Raw genomic sequence first — 17,540 nt, 5'->3', positions numbered from 1 at the left:
TTAAATGACGTGGCTGTGAGGTGTTTTTAAATGACGTGGTGGTGAGGTGTTTTTAAATGACGTGGTGGTGAGGTGTTTTTAAATGACGTGGTGGTGAGGTGTTTTTAAATGACGTGGTGGTGAGGTGTTTTAAATGACGTGGCTGTGAGGTGTTTTTAAATGACGTGGTGGTGAGGTGTTTTTAAATGACGTGGTGGTGAGGTGTTTTTAAATGACGTGGTGGTGAGGTGTTTTTAAATGACGTGGTGGTGAGGTGTTTTAAATGACGTGGCTGTGAGGTGTTTTTAAATGACGTGGTGGTGAGGTGTTTTTAAATGACGTGGTGGTGAGGTGTTTTTAAATGACGTGGTGGTGAGGTGTTTTTAAATGACGTGGTGGTGAGGTGTTTTAAATGACGTGGCTGTGAGGTGTTTTTAAATGACGTGGTGGTGAGGTGTTTTTAAATGACGTGGTGGTGAGGTGTTTTTAAATGACGTGGTGGTGAGGTGTTTTTAAATGACATGGTGGTGGTGAGGTGTTTTTAAATGACGTGGTGGTGAGGTGTTTTAAATGACGTGGCTGTGAGGTGTTTTTAAATGACGTGGTGGTGAGGTGTTTTTAAATGACATGGTGGTGGTGAGGTGTTTTTAAATGACGTGGTGGTGAGGTGTTTTTAAATGATGTGGTGGTGAGGTGTTTTTAAATGACGTGGTGGTGAGGTGTTTTTAAATGATGTGGTGGTGAGGTGTTTTTAAATGACGTGGTGGTGAGGTGTTTTTAAATGACGTGGTGGTGAGGTGTTTTTAAATGACGTGGTGGTGAGGTGTTTTTAAATGACGTGGTGGTGAGGTGTTTTAAATGACGTGGCTGTGAGGTGTTTTTAAATGACGTCGTGGTGAGGTGTTTTTAAATGACGTGGTGGTGAGGTGTTTTAAATGACGTGGCTGTGAGGTGTTTTTAAATGACGTGGTGGTGAGGTGTTTTTAAATGACGTGGTGGTGAGGTGTTTTTAAATGACGTGGTGGTGAGGTGTTTTCAAATGACGTGGTGGTGAGGTGTTTTTAAATGACATGGTGGTGGTAAGGTGTTTTTAAATGACGTGGTGGTGAGGTGTTTTTAAATGACGTGGTGGTGAGGTGTTTTTAAATGACGTGGTGGTGAGGTGTTTTTAAATGACATGGTGGTGGTGAGGTGTTTTTAAATGACGTGGTGGTGAGGTGTTTTTAAATGACGTGGTGGTGAGGTGTTTTTAAATGACGTGGTGGTGAGGTGTTTTAAATGACGTGGCTGTGAGGTGTTTTTAAATGACGCGGTGGTGAGGTGTTTTTAAATGACGTGGTGGTGAGGTGTTTTTAAATGACGTGGTGGTGAGGTGTTTTTAAATGACGTGGTGGTGAGGTGTTTTAAATGACGTGGCTGTGAGGTGTTTTTAAATGACGTGGTGGTGAGGTGTTTTTAAATGACGTGGTGGTGAGGTGTTTTTAAATGACGTGGTGGTGAGGTGTTTTTAAATGACGTGGTGGTGAGGTGTTTTAAATGACGTGGCTGTGAGGTGTTTTTAAATGACGTGGTGGTGAGGTGTTTTTAAATGACGTGGTGGTGAGGTGTTTTTAAATGACGTGGTGGTGAGGTGTTTTTAAATGACGTGGTGGTGAGGTGTTTTAAATGACGTGGCTGTGAGGTGTTTTTAAATGACGTGGTGGTGAGGTGTTTTTAAATGACGTGGTGGTGAGGTGTTTTTAAATGACGTGGTGGTGAGGTGTTTTTAAATGACATGGTGGTGGTGAGGTGTTTTTAAATGACGTGGTGGTGAGGTGTTTTAAATGACGTGGCTGTGAGGTGTTTTTAAATGACGTGGTGGTGAGGTGTTTTTAAATGACATGGTGGTGGTGAGGTGTTTTTAAATGACGTGGTGGTGAGGTGTTTTTAAATGATGTGGTGGTGAGGTGTTTTTAAATGACGTGGTGGTGAGGTGTTTTTAAATGACGTGGTGGTGAGGTGTTTTTAAATGACGTGGTGGTGAGGTGTTTTTAAATGACATGGTGGTGGTGAGGTGTTTTTAAATGACGTGGTGGTGAGGTGTTTTTAATTTCGTGGCTGTGAGGTGTTTTTAATTTCGTGGCTGTGAGGTGTTTTTAATTTCGTGGTGGTGAGGTGTTTTCAATTTCGTGGTGGTGAGGTGTTTTTAATTTCGTGGAGGTGAGGTGTTTTGAATTTCGTGGCTGTGAGGTGTTTTGAATTTCGTGGCTGTGAGGTGTTTTGAATTTCGTGGCTGTGAGGTGTTTTGAATTACTTGGTGGTGAGGTGTTTTTAAATGACGTGGTGGTGAGGTGTTTTTAAATGACGTGGTGGTGAGGTGTTTTTAAATGACGTGGTGGTGAGGTGTTTTTAAATGACGTGGTGGTGAGGTGTTTTTAAATGACGTGGTGGTGAGGTGTTTTTAAATGACATGGTGGTGGTGAGGTGTTTTTAAATGACGTGGTGGTGAGGTGTTTTAAATGACGTGGCTGTGAGGTGTTTTTAAATGACGTGGTGGTGAGGTGTTTTTAAATGACATGGTGGTGGTGAGGTGTTTTTAAATGACGTGGTGGTGAGGTGTTTTTAAATGATGTGGTGGTGAGGTGTTTTTAAATGACGTGGTGGTGAGGTGTTTTTAAATGACGTGGTGGTGAGGTGTTTTTAAATGACGTGGTGGTGAGGTGTTTTAAATGACGTGGCTGTGAGGTGTTTTTAAATGACGTGGTGGTGAGGTGTTTTTAAATGACGTGGTGGCGAGGTGTTTTTAAATGACATGGTGGTGGTGAGGTGTTTTTAAATGACGTGGTGGTGAGGTGTTTTAAATGACGTGGCTGTGAGGTGTTTTTAAATGACGTGGTGGTGAGGTGTTTTTAAATGACATGGTGGTGGTGAGGTGTTTTTAAATGACGTGGTGGTGAGGTGTTTTTAAATGATGTGGTGGTGAGGTGTTTTTAAATGACGTGGTGGTGAGGTGTTTTTAAATGACGTGGTGGTGAGGTGTTTTTAAATGACGTGGTGGTGAGGTGTTTTAAATGACGTGGCTGTGAGGTGTTTTTAAATGACGTGGTGGTGAGGTGTTTTTAAATGACGTGGTGGTGAGGTGTTTTTAAATGACGTGGTGGTGAGGTGTTTTTAAATGACGTGGTGGTGAGGTGTTTTAAATGACGTGGCTGTGAGGTGTTTTTAAATGACGTGGTGGTGAGGTGTTTTTAAATGACATGGTGGTGGTGAGGTGTTTTTAAATGACGTGGTGGTGAGGTGTTTTTAAATGATGTGGTGGTGAGGTGTTTTTAAATGACGTGGTGGTGAGGTGTTTTTAAATGACGTGGTGGTGAGGTGTTTTTAAATGACGTGGTGGTGAGGTGTTTTAAATGACGTGGCTGTGAGGTGTTTTTAAATGACGTGGTGGTGAGGTGTTTTTAAATGACGTGGTGGTGAGGTGTTTTTAAATGACGTGGTGGTGAGGTGTTTTTAAATGACGTGGTGGTGAGGTGTTTTAAATGACGTGGCTGTGAGGTGTTTTTAAATGACGTCGTGGTGAGGTGTTTTTAAATGACGTGGTGGTGAGGTGTTTTAAATGACGTGGCTGTGAGGTGTTTTTAAATGACGTGGTGGTGAGGTGTTTTTAAATGACGTGGTGGTGAGGTGTTTTTAAATGACGTGGTGGTGAGGTGTTTTTAAATGACGTGGTGGTGAGGTGTTTTAAATGACGTGGCTGTGAGGTGTTTTTAAATGACGTGGTGGTGAGGTGTTTTTAAATGACGTGGTGGTGAGGTGTTTTTAAATGACGTGGTGGTGAGGTGTTTTTAAATGACGTGGTGGTGAGGTGTTTTAAATGACGTGGCTGTGAGGTGTTTTTAAATGACGTGGTGGTGAGGTGTTTTTAAATGACGTGGTGGTGAGGTGTTTTAAATGACGTGGCTGTGAGGTGTTTTTAAATGACGTGGTGGTGAGGTGTTTTTAAATGACGTGGTGGTGAGGTGTTTTTAAATGACGTGGTGGTGAGGTGTTTTTAAATGACGTGGTGGTGAGGTGTTTTAAATGACGTGGCTGTGAGGTGTTTTTAAATGACGTCGTGGTGAGGTGTTTTTAAATGACGTGGTGGTGAGGTGTTTTAAATGACGTGGCTGTGAGGTGTTTTTAAATGACGTGGTGGTGAGGTGTTTTTAAATGACGTGGTGGTGAGGTGTTTTTAAATGACGTGGTGGTGAGGTGTTTTTAAATGACGTGGTGGTGAGGTGTTTTAAATGACGTGGCTGTGAGGTGTTTTTAAATGACGTGGTGGTGAGGTGTTTTTAAATGATGTGGTGGTGAGGTGTTTTTAAATGACGTGGTGGTGAGGTGTTTTTAAATGACGTGGTGGTGAGGTGTTTTAAATGACGTGGCTGTGAGGTGTTTTTAAATGACGTGGTGGTGAGGTGTTTTTAAATGACGTGGTGGTGAGGTGTTTTTAAATGACGTGGTGGTGAGGTGTTTTTAAATGACGTGGTGGTGAGGTGTTTTAAATGACGTGGCTGTGAGGTGTTTTTAAATGACGTGGTGGTGAGGTGTTTTTAAATGACGTGGTGGTGAGGTGTTTTAAATGACGTGGCTGTGAGGTGTTTTTAAATGACGTGGTGGTGAGGTGTTTTTAAATGACGTGGTGGTGAGGTGTTTTTAAATGACGTGGTGGTGAGGTGTTTTTAAATGACGTGGTGGTGAGGTGTTTTAAATGACGTGGCTGTGAGGTGTTTTTAAATGACGTCGTGGTGAGGTGTTTTTAAATGACGTGGTGGTGAGGTGTTTTAAATGACGTGGCTGTGAGGTGTTTTTAAATGACGTGGTGGTGAGGTGTTTTTAAATGACGTGGTGGTGAGGTGTTTTTAAATGACGTGGTGGTGAGGTGTTTTTAAATGACGTGGTGGTGAGGTGTTTTAAATGACGTGGCTGTGAGGTGTTTTTAAATGACGTGGTGGTGAGGTGTTTTTAAATGACGTGGTGGTGAGGTGTTTTTAAATGACGTGGTGGTGAGGTGTTTTTAAATGACGTGGTGGTGAGGTGTTTTAAATGACGTGGCTGTGAGGTGTTTTTAAATGACGTGGTGGTGAGGTGTTTTTAAATGACGTGGTGGTGAGGTGTTTTTAAATGACGTGGTGGTGAGGTGTTTTTAAATGACGTGGTGGTGAGGTGTTTTAAATGACGTGGCTGTGAGGTGTTTTTAAATGACGTGGTGGTGAGGTGTTTTTAAATGACGTGGTGGTGAGGTGTTTTTAAATGACGTGGTGGTGAGGTGTTTTTAAATGACATGGTGGTGGTGAGGTGTTTTTAAATGACGTGGTGGTGAGGTGTTTTAAATGACGTGGCTGTGAGGTGTTTTTAAATGACGTGGTGGTGAGGTGTTTTTAAATGACATGGTGGTGGTGAGGTGTTTTTAAATGACGTGGTGGTGAGGTGTTTTTAAATGATGTGGTGGTGAGGTGTTTTTAAATGACGTGGTGGTGAGGTGTTTTTAAATGACGTGGTGGTGAGGTGTTTTTAAATGACGTGGTGGTGAGGTGTTTTTAAATGACATGGTGGTGGTGAGGTGTTTTTAAATGACGTGGTGGTGAGGTGTTTTTAATTTCGTGGCTGTGAGGTGTTTTTAATTTCGTTGCTGTGAGGTGTTTTTAATTTCGTGGTGGTGAGGTGTTTTCAATTTCGTGGTGGTGAGGTGTTTTTAATTTCGTGGAGGTGAGGTGTTTTGAATTTCGTGGCTGTGAGGTGTTTTGAATTTCGTGGCTGTGAGGTGTTTTGAATTTCGTGGCTGTGAGGTGTTTTGAATTACTTGGTGGTGAGGTGTTTTTAAATGACGTGGTGGTGAGGTGTTTTTAAATGACGTGGTGGTGAGGTGTTTTTAAATGACGTGGTGGTGAGGTGTTTTTAAATGACGTGGTGGTGAGGTGTTTTTAAATGACGTGGTGGTGAGGTGTTTTTAAATGACATGGTGGTGGTGAGGTGTTTTTAAATGACGTGGTGGTGAGGTGTTTTAAATGACGTGGCTGTGAGGTGTTTTTAAATGATGTGGTGGTGAGGTGTTTTTAAATGACATGGTGGTGGTGAGGTGTTTTTAAATGACGTGGTGGTGAGGTGTTTTTAAATGATGTGGTGGTGAGGTGTTTTTAAATGACGTGGTGGTGAGGTGTTTTTAAATGACGTGGTGGTGAGGTGTTTTTAAATGACGTGGTGGTGAGGTGTTTTAAATGACGTGGCTGTGAGGTGTTTTTAAATGACGTGGTGGTGAGGTGTTTTTAAATGACGTGGTGGTGAGGTGTTTTTAAATGACGTGGTGGTGAGGTGTTTTTAAATGACGTGGTGGTGAGGTGTTTTAAATGACGTGGCTGTGAGGTGTTTTTAAATGACGTGGTGGTGAGGTGTTTTTAAATGACGTGGTGGTGAGGTGTTTTTAAATGACGTGGTGGTGAGGTGTTTTTAAATGACGTGGTGGTGAGGTGTTTTAAATGACGTGGCTGTGAGGTGTTTTTAAATGACGTGGTGGTGAGGTGTTTTTAAATGACGTGGTGGTGAGGTGTTTTTAAATGACGTGGTGGTGAGGTGTTTTTAAATGACGTGGTGGTGAGGTGTTTTAAATGACGTGGCTGTGAGGTGTTTTTAAATGACGTGGTGGTGAGGTGTTTTTAAATGACGTGGTGGTGAGGTGTTTTTAAATGACGTGGTGGTGAGGTGTTTTTAAATGACATGGTGGTGGTGAGGTGTTTTTAAATGACGTGGTGGTGAGGTGTTTTAAATGACGTGGCTGTGAGGTGTTTTTAAATGACGTGGTGGTGAGGTGTTTTTAAATGACATGGTGGTGGTGAGGTGTTTTTAAATGACGTGGTGGTGAGGTGTTTTTAAATGATGTGGTGGTGAGGTGTTTTTAAATGACGTGGTGGTGAGGTGTTTTTAAATGACGTGGTGGTGAGGTGTTTTTAAATGACGTGGTGGTGAGGTGTTTTTAAATGGCATGGTGGTGGTGAGGTGTTTTTAAATGATGTGGTGGTGAGGTGTTTTTAATTTCGTGGCTGTGAGGTGTTTTTAATTTCGTGGCTGTGAGGTGTTTTTAATTTCGTGGTGGTGAGGTGTTTTTAATTTCGTGGTGGTGAGGTGTTTTTAATTTCGTGGAGGTGAGGTGTTTTGAATTTCGTGGCTGTGAGGTGTTTTGAATTTCGTGGCTGTGAGGTGTTTTGAATTACTTGGTGGTGAGGTGTTTTTAAATGACGTGGTGGTGAGGTGTTTTTAAATGACGTGGTGGTGAGGTGTTTTTAAATGACGTGGTGGTGAGGTGTTTTTAAATGACGTGGTGGTGAGGTGTTTTTAAATGACGTGGTGGTGAGGTGTTTTTAAATGACATGGTGGTGGTGAGGTGTTTTTAAATGACGTGGTGGTGAGGTGTTTTAAATGACGTGGCTGTGAGGTGTTTTTAAATGACGTGGTGGTGAGGTGTTTTTAAATGACATGGTGGTGGTGAGGTGTTTTTAAATGACGTGGTGGTGAGGTGTTTTTAAATGATGTGGTGGTGAGGTGTTTTTAAATGACGTGGTGGTGAGGTGTTTTTAAATGACGTGGTGGTGAGGTGTTTTTAAATGACGTGGTGGTGAGGTGTTTTTAAATGACATGGTAGTGGTGAGGTGTTTTTAAATGACGTGGTGGTGAGGTGTTTTTAATTTCGTGGCTGTGAGGTGTTTTTAATTTCGTGGCTGTGAGGTGTTTTTAATTTCGTGGTGGTGAGGTGTTTTTAATTTCGTGGTGGTGAGGTGTTTTTAATTTCGTGGAGGTGAGGTGTTTTGAATTTCGTGGCTGTGAGGTGTTTTGAATTTCGTGGCTGTGAGGTGTTTTGAATTTCGTGGCTGTGAGGTGTTTTGAATTTCGTGGCTGTGAGGTGTTTTGAATTACTTGGTGGTGAGGTGTTTTTAAATGACGTGGTGGTGAGGTGTTTTTAAATGACGTGGTGGTGAGGTATTTTTAAATGACGTGGTGGTGAGGTGTTTTTAAATGACGTGGTGGTGAGGTGTTTTTAAATGACGTGGTGGTGAGGTGTTTTTAAATGACGTGGTGGTGAGGTGTTTTAAATGACGTGGTGGTGAGGTGTTTTTAAATGACGTGATTTTAGTATGTGAGAGTATAGTATAGTCATGTGAAAGTAAGTACACCCCCATGTAAAGTTTTGACTTTTTCAACATATTTCAACATACTGAAGGAACTGCGCTCCAACGCGAGTCGAAAGAATTGACGCGACCAAAGACGGAATTCGTCCGAGTTGCTTTATTGAAACAAAACAGCTCAGGTATTCTCAAAAGCCCGTTTATTGGGCAGCAATATATATACACATTTATGTCGGGAAGTTTGCCCGGCAAAAGCTATACCGGGCATGCCCGGGTATCAAGGGCGAGCCTTGGAAAGGCGAGTCTGGACCTGCCCGGGCGTGTTTGGCTGCGGCCTGGCAAGTCGAGGCTGGGCGTGCCCGGGCGCTCTGGACGAGCACTGAAAAGGCGATAGCGGGCATGCCCGGACGCTCTGGGCGAGCCCTGGAAAGGCGAGAGCGGGCATGCCCGGGAAAGACGAGACCGGGCGTGCCCGGGAGGTTCGGGCGTGCCCGGGAACAGTGAGTCCGGGCATGCCCGGGAGAGGCGCGTCTGGCCGTGTTCTGGCCGGTGCAAGGCGATTGTGTGCATCCAGCGGTAACCGCTACACACGCCCCTCCAGAATCGACCTGCACCTGCAGGGTCAATTTAAGGGGGGTCCGGATGACCCGGCCGAAGCGACCCCTGGAGGGTCGTGGGGAGGGGTCCGACGTGGTGGTGGGTGGTCGAGCGGGGGGAACTGTGGACGGGGGGCGGCCTCGCCGCGGAGGAAGGGCCAACCGTGGTGGTCGGTCGACGTCCATGTGCGCCGGTTTGAGGCGGTCCACAGAAATCCGGTCCGGCCGGCCGCCGAGGTCGACGATGAAAGACTTGTCGCCCCGTCGCAGGACCCGGAAGGGTCCGTCGTACGGCGGCCGGAGTGGCCCCCGGTGCGCGTCATGACGCACAAAGACATACTCTGCTGTGCAAAGCGCCGGGGGGACGTAGGACTGGGGGCCACCGTGGCGGGACCTCGGCACAGGGGCAAAGCGTCGGGCGGCCTCCTGGAGGTCCGAGCGCTGGCGAGCGGCGGACCAGGGACTGGTAGCGTCGGGCACGAATTCGCCCGGGACGCGGAGTAGCTGGCCGTAGACGAGCTCGGCGGCGGACGCCTGGAGGTCTTCCTTGGGGGCCGTGCGAAGGCCCAAAAGGACCCACGGCAGCCGGTCGGCCCAACCGTCGTCCTGAAGGCCAGCCATGAGTGCGGCCTTCATGGAGCGTTGAAACCGCTCGCACAACCCATTGGCTTGGGGGTGGTAGGCCGTGGTGCGGTGCAGCGTGACCCCCAACGAACGGGCGACCGCGCCCCAAAGCTCAGACGTGAACTGTGGGCCGCGGTCGGACGAGATGTCCGCTGGTGCGCCGAAGCACGCGACCCAGGTGGCGATGAACGCCTGCGCCACGTCGGCGGTGGTGGTGGAGGTGAGGGGCACGGCCTCCGGCCACCTGGTGGTCCTGTCCACCATGGTGAGCAGGTGGGTGAACCCCCGCGAGGGGGGCAGGGGACCCACCAGGTCCACGTGGACGTGGTCGAAACGCCGTTCAGGCACGGTGAGAGGTGCCAGCGGGGCCTGGGTGTGGCGGTGGACCTTGGCTCACTGGCAGGCCGTGCAGGCGTTGGCCCAGTCGCGGATGTTTCGTCGAAGGCCGTGCCAGACGAAACGCGCCGACACCAGCTTCTGAGAAGCTTTCCGGCCCGGGTGAGAAAGGCCGTGGATGGAGGCGAAGATGCGGCGCTGCCAGGAAACGGGCACGATGGGGCGAGGCTGGCCCTGGGAGACGTCGCAGAGCAGGACGGTGCCCGCGAAGGGGATGTCGGCCAGGCGGAGGCCCGTGTCCGCCGCGCGGAGTGCCTGCACCGAGGCGTCGGTGGTCTGGTCGGCCGCCATGAGCGCGAAGTCCACGCCGAGGTGGACCGCGTTCGCGCTGGCCCGCGAAAGGCAGTCGGCCACGGCGTTGTCTTTGCCGGCGACGTGCTGGATGTCCGTGGTGAACTCCGACACGGCGGAGAGGTGGCGCTGCTGGCGGGCCGACCACGGCTCCGTGACCTTAGCCATTGCGTAGACCAACGGCTTGTGGTCGACGAAAGCCGTGAACGGGCGGCCCTCCAGGAGGTGTCGGAAATGGCAAACGGCCAGGAATAGCCCGAGCAGCTCGCGGTCGAACGTGCTGTAGTTTAACTCGTTCGGCCGGAGTTGCCGGCTGAAAAAAGCGAGTGGCTGCCAAACCCCGTCCACCCATTGCTCATGGACGGCGCCCACCGCGTAGTTGGAGGCGTCCGTAGTGAGGGCGATGGGCGCGTTGAGCACCGGGTGAGCCAGCAGCGTTGCGTCGGCGAGGGCCCGTTTGGCGCTGGCGAAAGCCGCGTCCATGGCCGCAGACCAAACAATGTCATGCTTGGCCGGCTTGCCCCGGAGGGCCTCGTAAAGGGGCCGCATGAGCTGAGCAGCGCGGGGCACGAATCGGTGATAAAAATTCACCATGCCGAGGAACTCTTGGAGGGCCTTGATGGAACGGGGACGCGGGAACGTGGTGATGGCCTCGACCTTGGTCGGCAGCGGCACGGCCCCGGTCTTGGTGATGCGGTGGCCTAAAAAGTCAACGGTCGTCGCGCCGAAGTGGCATTTGACCGGGTTGACAATTAAGCCGTGCTCGCTGAGGCGACCGAACAGTGTTCGGAGGTGGAGGAGGTGCTCGGCGCGGGACGTGCTGGCGACGAGGATGTCGTCCAGATAGACGAAAAGAAACGGCAGGTCGCGCAGCACGCCGTCCATCAAGCGCTGGAACGCCTGGGCCGCGTTCTTGAGGCCAAACGGCATCCGCAAAAATTCGAACAGGCCGAACGGCGTGATGACGGCCGTCTTCGGGACGTCGGCCGCCCGGACAGGTACCTGGTGGTAGCCCCGTATCAGGTCAATTTTCAAAAAGATGACCCGTCCCACCAAACGGGCGGAAAAGTCCTGAATATGCGGGATCGGGTACCTGTCGGGGGTGGTAGCGTCATTGAGACGGCGGTAGTCGCCACACGGGCGCCATCCACCCCCCGGCTTTGGCACGATGTGCAGTGGCGAGGCCCACGTGCTATCGGAGCGCCGCACGATGCCGAGGTGCTCCAACGCGTCGAATTCGGCCTTCGCCACGGCGAGCTTGGCTGGGTCGAGGCGGCGGGCCCTGGCGTAGACCGGCGGGCCCGTAATGGGTATGTGGTGCTCGATCCCGTGCCGCACTGCGACGGCCGAAAACGTCGGCCGCGTGAGGGCCGGGAATTCCACGAGCAGGCGAGCGAACTCGTTCGTTGCCGGGAGGGCGCACGCCAGTTCGGTCGGCGCGGAGCTGCTCATTGTGCACGCCAGGGAGCTGAAGGTCTCGGCGTGGACAAGGCGACGTCGTTTGACGTCGACCAGCAGCCCGTGTGCGCAGAGGAAGTCGACGCCCAGCAAAGCCACGGGGACGCTGGCGGTAACAAAAGTCCATTGAAAGCGCTGGCTGCCGAAGCAGAGGGTGACGACGCGTGGGCCGAAAGTGCGTATGGCCGAGCCATTAGCAGCGACCAAAGAGGGGCCGCAAACTGCGTCCAGCCTGTCCTGCTCGGAGGCGGGTATGACACTCAGCTGGGCGCCGGTGTCGCACAGGAAACGCCGCCCAGACGCTTTGTCCCGAATAAACAGCAAGTTGCCCGAGTGGCCGGCGCTCATGGCTGGGAATGAACGCCGGCCCGGCCGTTTCCCGACCTGCCGAAAGTGCACGGGGGCCGGCACGTCCGAGCCTTGTGTCCGAACCTGGCGTGGTAATAACACCACGCCCGGTCAGGTGGAGGCCCCGGCCGTCGTGTCGGAAGCGGGCAGTGCGGCGTGGCGGCCGCCAGTTGCACCGGCAGTTCGGCCTCCAACCGCGCAGGGCGCTCGGGCGTCGTGGGCGTCGCCTCGGACGGCGGCGGGCTCCAGGTAACCGCGCCGATGTGCTGGCCCGCCGAGGAGATCTTATCGGCTTCCCTGGCGAGGGCGCGGGAATCCGTGATCAACGTGCCAGCCAGGGCGAGGCGTACCGGGTGAGGCAGCTGGCGAAGGAACAGCTCGCGGAACAGAAAATCCGGAGAGTGCTCACCGAGCAACAAGAGCATATAGTCCATGCGCTCGGACGGGCGCGTGTCGTCGAGCTCGGGCAGGTCAAGCAGGCGCCGTGCGCGTGCTGCCGGTGAGAGGGCGAAAGCGTCGAGGAGGAGTGTCTTCAGCGCGTCGTATTTGTCAGCAGCCGGCGGGTGCTGGAGGAGGCTCAAGGCGCGGGCCGCGGTGGCGGAAGCGAGCGCCGCCACAACATGGTGGAAGCGGGTGTCTTCCACGGTGATGCCTCGCAGGGCGAACTGAGAGTCCGCCTGAGCGAACCAAACAGCCGCGTGAGCCTCCCAGAAGGTAGGCAGTTTAAGCGTCACTGCCGTATCCATGTCGGTAGGTCACCAATGAAGGAACTGCGCTCCAACGCGAGTCGAAAGAATTGACGCGACCAAAGACGGAATTCGTCCGAGTTGCTTTATTGAAACAAAACAGCTCAGGTATTCTCAAAAGCCCGTTTATCGGGCAGCAATATATATACACATTTATGTCGGGAAGTTTGCCCGGCAAAAGCTATACCAGGCATGCCCGGGTATCAAGGGCGAGCCTTGGAAAGGCGAGTCTGGACCTGCCCGGGCGTGTTTGGCTGCGGCCTGGCAAGTCGAGGCTGGGCGTGCCCGGGCGCTCTGGACGAGCACTGGAAAGGTGATAGCGGGCATGCCCGGACGCTCTGGGCGAGCCCTGGAAAGGCGATAGCGGGCATGCCCGGACGCTCTGGGCGAGCCCTGGAAAGGCGATAGCGGGCATGCCCGGACGCTCTGGGTGAGCCCTGGAAAGGCGAGAGCGGGCATGCCCGGGAAAGACGAGACCGGGCGTGCCCGGGAGGTTCGGGCGTGCCAGGGAACAGTGAGTCCGGGCATGCCCGGGAGAGGCGCGTCTGGCCGTGTTCTGGCCGGTGCAAGGCGATTGTGTGCATCCAGCGGTAACCGCTACAATACAGCTATTTGATCTTCATTTAAACAATATTGATAGATAAAGGTGATATAATATAACAAATATCATGAAACATTTACATTTTGTTGTCCATTGTATAATTTAAATGAATATATATGCAAATTTCGCATGTGGAAAAAGTAAGTACACCCTTGGCTCTAATAGGTGGTATTGCCCCCTTTGGCAGAAACAACCTCAAGTAGGCGTTTCTTATAACTGTCTACCAGTCTCTGACATCGACTGGGAGAAATTTTTGCCCACTCCTCCGTGCAGAATTCTTTCAGCTGTGCGATGTTTGAGGGGTTTCTTGCATGCACAGCTCGTTTCAAATCCCCCACAACATCTCGATGGGATTTAGATCCGGGCTTTGACTTGGCCATTCCAGAACCCTCCATTTCTTTCTTTTCAGCCATTCCTTGGTGGATTTACTGGTATGTTTAGGGTCATTGTCATGTTGCAAGGTCCACCTTCACTTGAGCTTCAACTTTCCGACAGATGGCCTCACATTATCCTCAAGCACCCTCTGGTACAATGAAGAATTCATAGTGGATTATATGATGATGAGCTGCCCAGGCCCTGATGCAGCAAAGCTGCCCCAAACCATAATATTTCCACCACCATGCTTTACAGTTGGTATCAGGTTCTTGTGGTTAAATGCTGTCTTTGGTTTTCGCCAAACATGTCTTCTGGTACTGTGGCCAAATAGCTCTACCTTTGACTCATCTGTCCAGAGCACATTGTTCCAGAAGTGCTGGTCTTTGCCTCGGTGTTCATTGGCAAACTTTAGTCTTGCACTGATGTTCTTTCTGGACAGCAAAGGTTTCCTCCTGGCACACCTCCCATGTAGATCAAATCTGTGCAGCCTCTTTCTCATGGTAGACTCATGCACTTTGACATCAACAGTGGCAAGAGCTACCTGTAGGTCCCGTGATGACATTCTGGGGTTCTTAAAGACTTCTTTCAGCATCTTCCGGTCTGCTCTCGGGCTGAACTTGCTGGGGCGGCCTGACCTGAACAAGTTGGCAGTTGTTTGGAATCTGCTCCACTTGTAGATGATCTTCTGGACGGTCGAATGATTGATTTCAAATTGTTTGGAGATCTTTTTAAATCCCTTCCCAGACTCGTAGGCATCGATAACCTTCTTTCTGAAGGCCTTAGAGAGCTCTTTTGATCTAGGCATGGTGATGCCGCACACTTCAACAACAAAGAGCAAACCAAACTAAATGTCTGAGGTTTAAATAAGACAGGTTCCTCCAAGGTCCTCTCTAACGATGTTCTAATCATTTGCACCTGAGCTGGTGCACCTGATTCTAATTTTAGGTATTTGAAGTAGTGATAAATGTAGGGGCGTACTTACTATTTCCACATGCGAAATTTGCATTTATCTTTATTTAAATCATACAATGGACTACAAAATGTAAATGTTTCATGATATTTGTTATATTATATCACCGTTATCTATCAATATTGTTGAAATGAAGATCAAATAGCTGTACGTTGAAATATGTTGAAAAAGTCAAAACTTTGCATTTGGTGTACTTACTTTTTCACGTGACTGTATATATATATATATATATATATATATATATATATATATATATATATATATATATATATATACATATATATATATATATATATATATATATATATATATATATATATATATATATATATATATATATATACATATATATATATATATATATATATATATATAGTGCATGAAGTGCATGAAGCCTCCAACAAAGATTGTATTGTGCCAAGAGTCCAAGCTGGAGGTGGTGGGGTGACCGTTTGGGCTGCTTTTCATGCAGGGGGAAAAACTGACCTGATTGTTCTGAATGGAAACCTGAACCAGTTCAAGTACAGGGTCATTCTGGAAGAAACATTGCTTCCATTTGCTCGTGCAGCCTTTCGAGGAAACTTTGTCTTCCAAGATGACAATGCACGGCCTCATCGTGCTCGCATGATCCAACACTTTCTTGCTGACCATGGTGTAGAGCATATGGAATGGCCTGCCATGTCCCTGGATATGAATCCGATAGAGAACTTGTGGGCAGAATTAACGCGTCAAATCGACCACTTGGACCAGCAGCCGACCTCTGTGCGTGAATTGCAGCAGGCTATTGTCACTGCATGGCAAGCGATTCCTGTCCAACCTTGGCAAATCTTGTGAACAGCATGCCTCAACGTGTACGTGCTCTCCTGAATGCTCGTGGGGGTTACACGAAGTACTGAACTGTAATTTTACTGTCCGTAATCCCATTCGTAATTTAACTTTTGTTTTTGTTAAAAAAAATTTTTGGCTAATGTGCAAAATAAAGAAATACTTCTGGAAAACGCACAGAAGTTTAACACAGTACTGTCCATGAATTGAGTTCGATATCAGTTTACATCACTTTCAAGGATCAATTTATTTGTTTCGAAATGTCAAATGTGGTTTTTGTTTCTTTTAAAGGTCACATTAACAAAATCTAGAATAATGTCAACATAATTCCAATGAACTTTTGGTTCTCAGCCATCTTGAAAAGTAAGTTCACCCCCACAAAAAATATATACCATATTAAATGCCAAGTCTGTATAATTATATATATATATTGTTGCGGATCTCCCGAAGCCCGTTCCTGTTACAAAGGGGGTGGGGGGGTTAAACCCCTTTTTTCCCTGGGTCTTCTGGTCCGCGAGGCCGAATCGCCACTTCCGGGCAAATGTGAAAAAGGGTATCGGGACAAATTCGCATGTACCTTTAACCCACGCTGCCACGAAAGCGGGGATCGAGCCTCACACGAGCCACACTTAATCGAGTACGCCCGAGCGGTATGCGTATCACGTGACTCGTGCTGTTACTTTTATTGGAACCCGATTCGAGCGGTTTTATTCATACCATGCGAAGCCAATGGATGGAAGAGACAGGACGGTCAAATCAGAGGAAGAACATGATTTATTATTATTTACAATGATAATGATGAAGGAAAGGGTAACACAGAGCAGAGCTTAATCAATCTTACTTATTTTCCCAGACGAAGGGCCACTCACGCACACGGGGAGATGTAGGAAGAGAAGTTTGCGTGCCAAGCGCGCTTTGCCGTCGGTCGCCCCGGGGCAGCTCGCCCGGCATGGCTCTCCGATGTTCACGGCACGTATCCAGGCGAAGGCAGGCAGGAGGAAATCGTGCGTCTGTGGCCCAGCGCCGGTCGTCCTCCCGAGCGCGCGATTAATACAGCGCAGAGCGCAGGGCACGGGGAAAGTTCGTGTACAATAGGCAATTCAATTCGCTCGTTCGGCAGCTACACTCGCATTCTCAAGCTCAACCCAACTCACTCTCACGGGGAACTGTAACTCATCTCACAGGGAACTGATGTGCACACGACTCTGACCGACCTCGTCTCACTCAACTGCCGTCTCAACTCAACTGTTCGCACCGGGAACTCAACTCTTCTTCAACTCACGCGCAACTCATCTGAGGTCCGGGGGGGTGGAGGGGGGGGGGGGTTCGGAGCAGGGTTTTTATGGCTCCGCCCCGGCCCGACTCGAATGTTCCAAACCCCGCCTCTGGTCGTCGTGGTTAGCCACTCCCCCCGAGCCCTGATTGGCGGCTCGTGCTTACCGACCACTCCTCCTGCCGCGCCTCCCTTCGGCCTCGGTAGACTTGCTCAGGCCTGCCGCGTGGCATTTCAGCGCCAAACCAAAAGCACCAAAGCAAAGTGCCAAAAGAACACCTAAGCTCACTGGCCTACTCAATGCAAAACTAAACACAGGAAAGGACTACGCTTACATTTACTAAGAAATAACTGAACTATCGCGAGGCTTCATGTTGTGGTGCGTCTACCTACGAGGGGGAATTAACCTTTATTCCAAAACCACAACAATATATATACACTGGTATATATATACTGGTATAGTGTATATATTATATATAATTTCCTGCATTTGCAGGAAATTCTGAAATTATTTGTGGTCAGTGCTGTGTGGCTCGGTCGTTCCTGAAGGAGTTGACAAGGGAAGAGTGAAAAGAAACATGTCAGGTAAGTGAACAATATATACAAACTGTTTCCTTTTAACCAGATTGTTATTCCAAATGGAAGAGAGATCACTCAATGTGCGAATAATGAATCCAGGTATATTTACAATCGTACACCTCAGGAGAAATCATTGTCAACAAGTGTAACACCTGGAAGAAACATATACTGGAAGAAACAAGTCTAAAGCCAAACATTGGAGAATTTATAATTTAAAATTAAAATAGGGTTCTTAACATACTTGATGGGCTTGTGTCATAAATGCTGTCAATTGTCATGTCAAGTAAAATGTTCTGTTCAAACAATCTCTTCCGGTCATACTTGTTATTTGTATAATTTGGTCA

At 48.9% G+C, this 17,540-nt stretch overlaps 1 protein-coding gene across 1 annotated transcript in view; it reads right to left on the bottom strand.

Moving 5' to 3' along the window:
* The window catches only part of LOC137422552 (SCAN domain-containing protein 3-like), a 110,149-nt gene that overhangs the window by 37,211 nt on the left and 55,398 nt on the right, over positions 1 to 17,540 (bottom strand). The window lies entirely within an intron of this gene.

This window comes from Myxine glutinosa, chromosome 2, assembly GCF_964187855.1.
Source record: "Myxine glutinosa chromosome 2, kmMyxGlut1.1, whole genome shotgun sequence".
Lineage (NCBI taxonomy): Eukaryota > Metazoa > Chordata > Myxini > Myxiniformes > Myxinidae > Myxine > Myxine glutinosa.
This window is presented reverse-complemented; position numbering and strand designations above follow the sequence as displayed.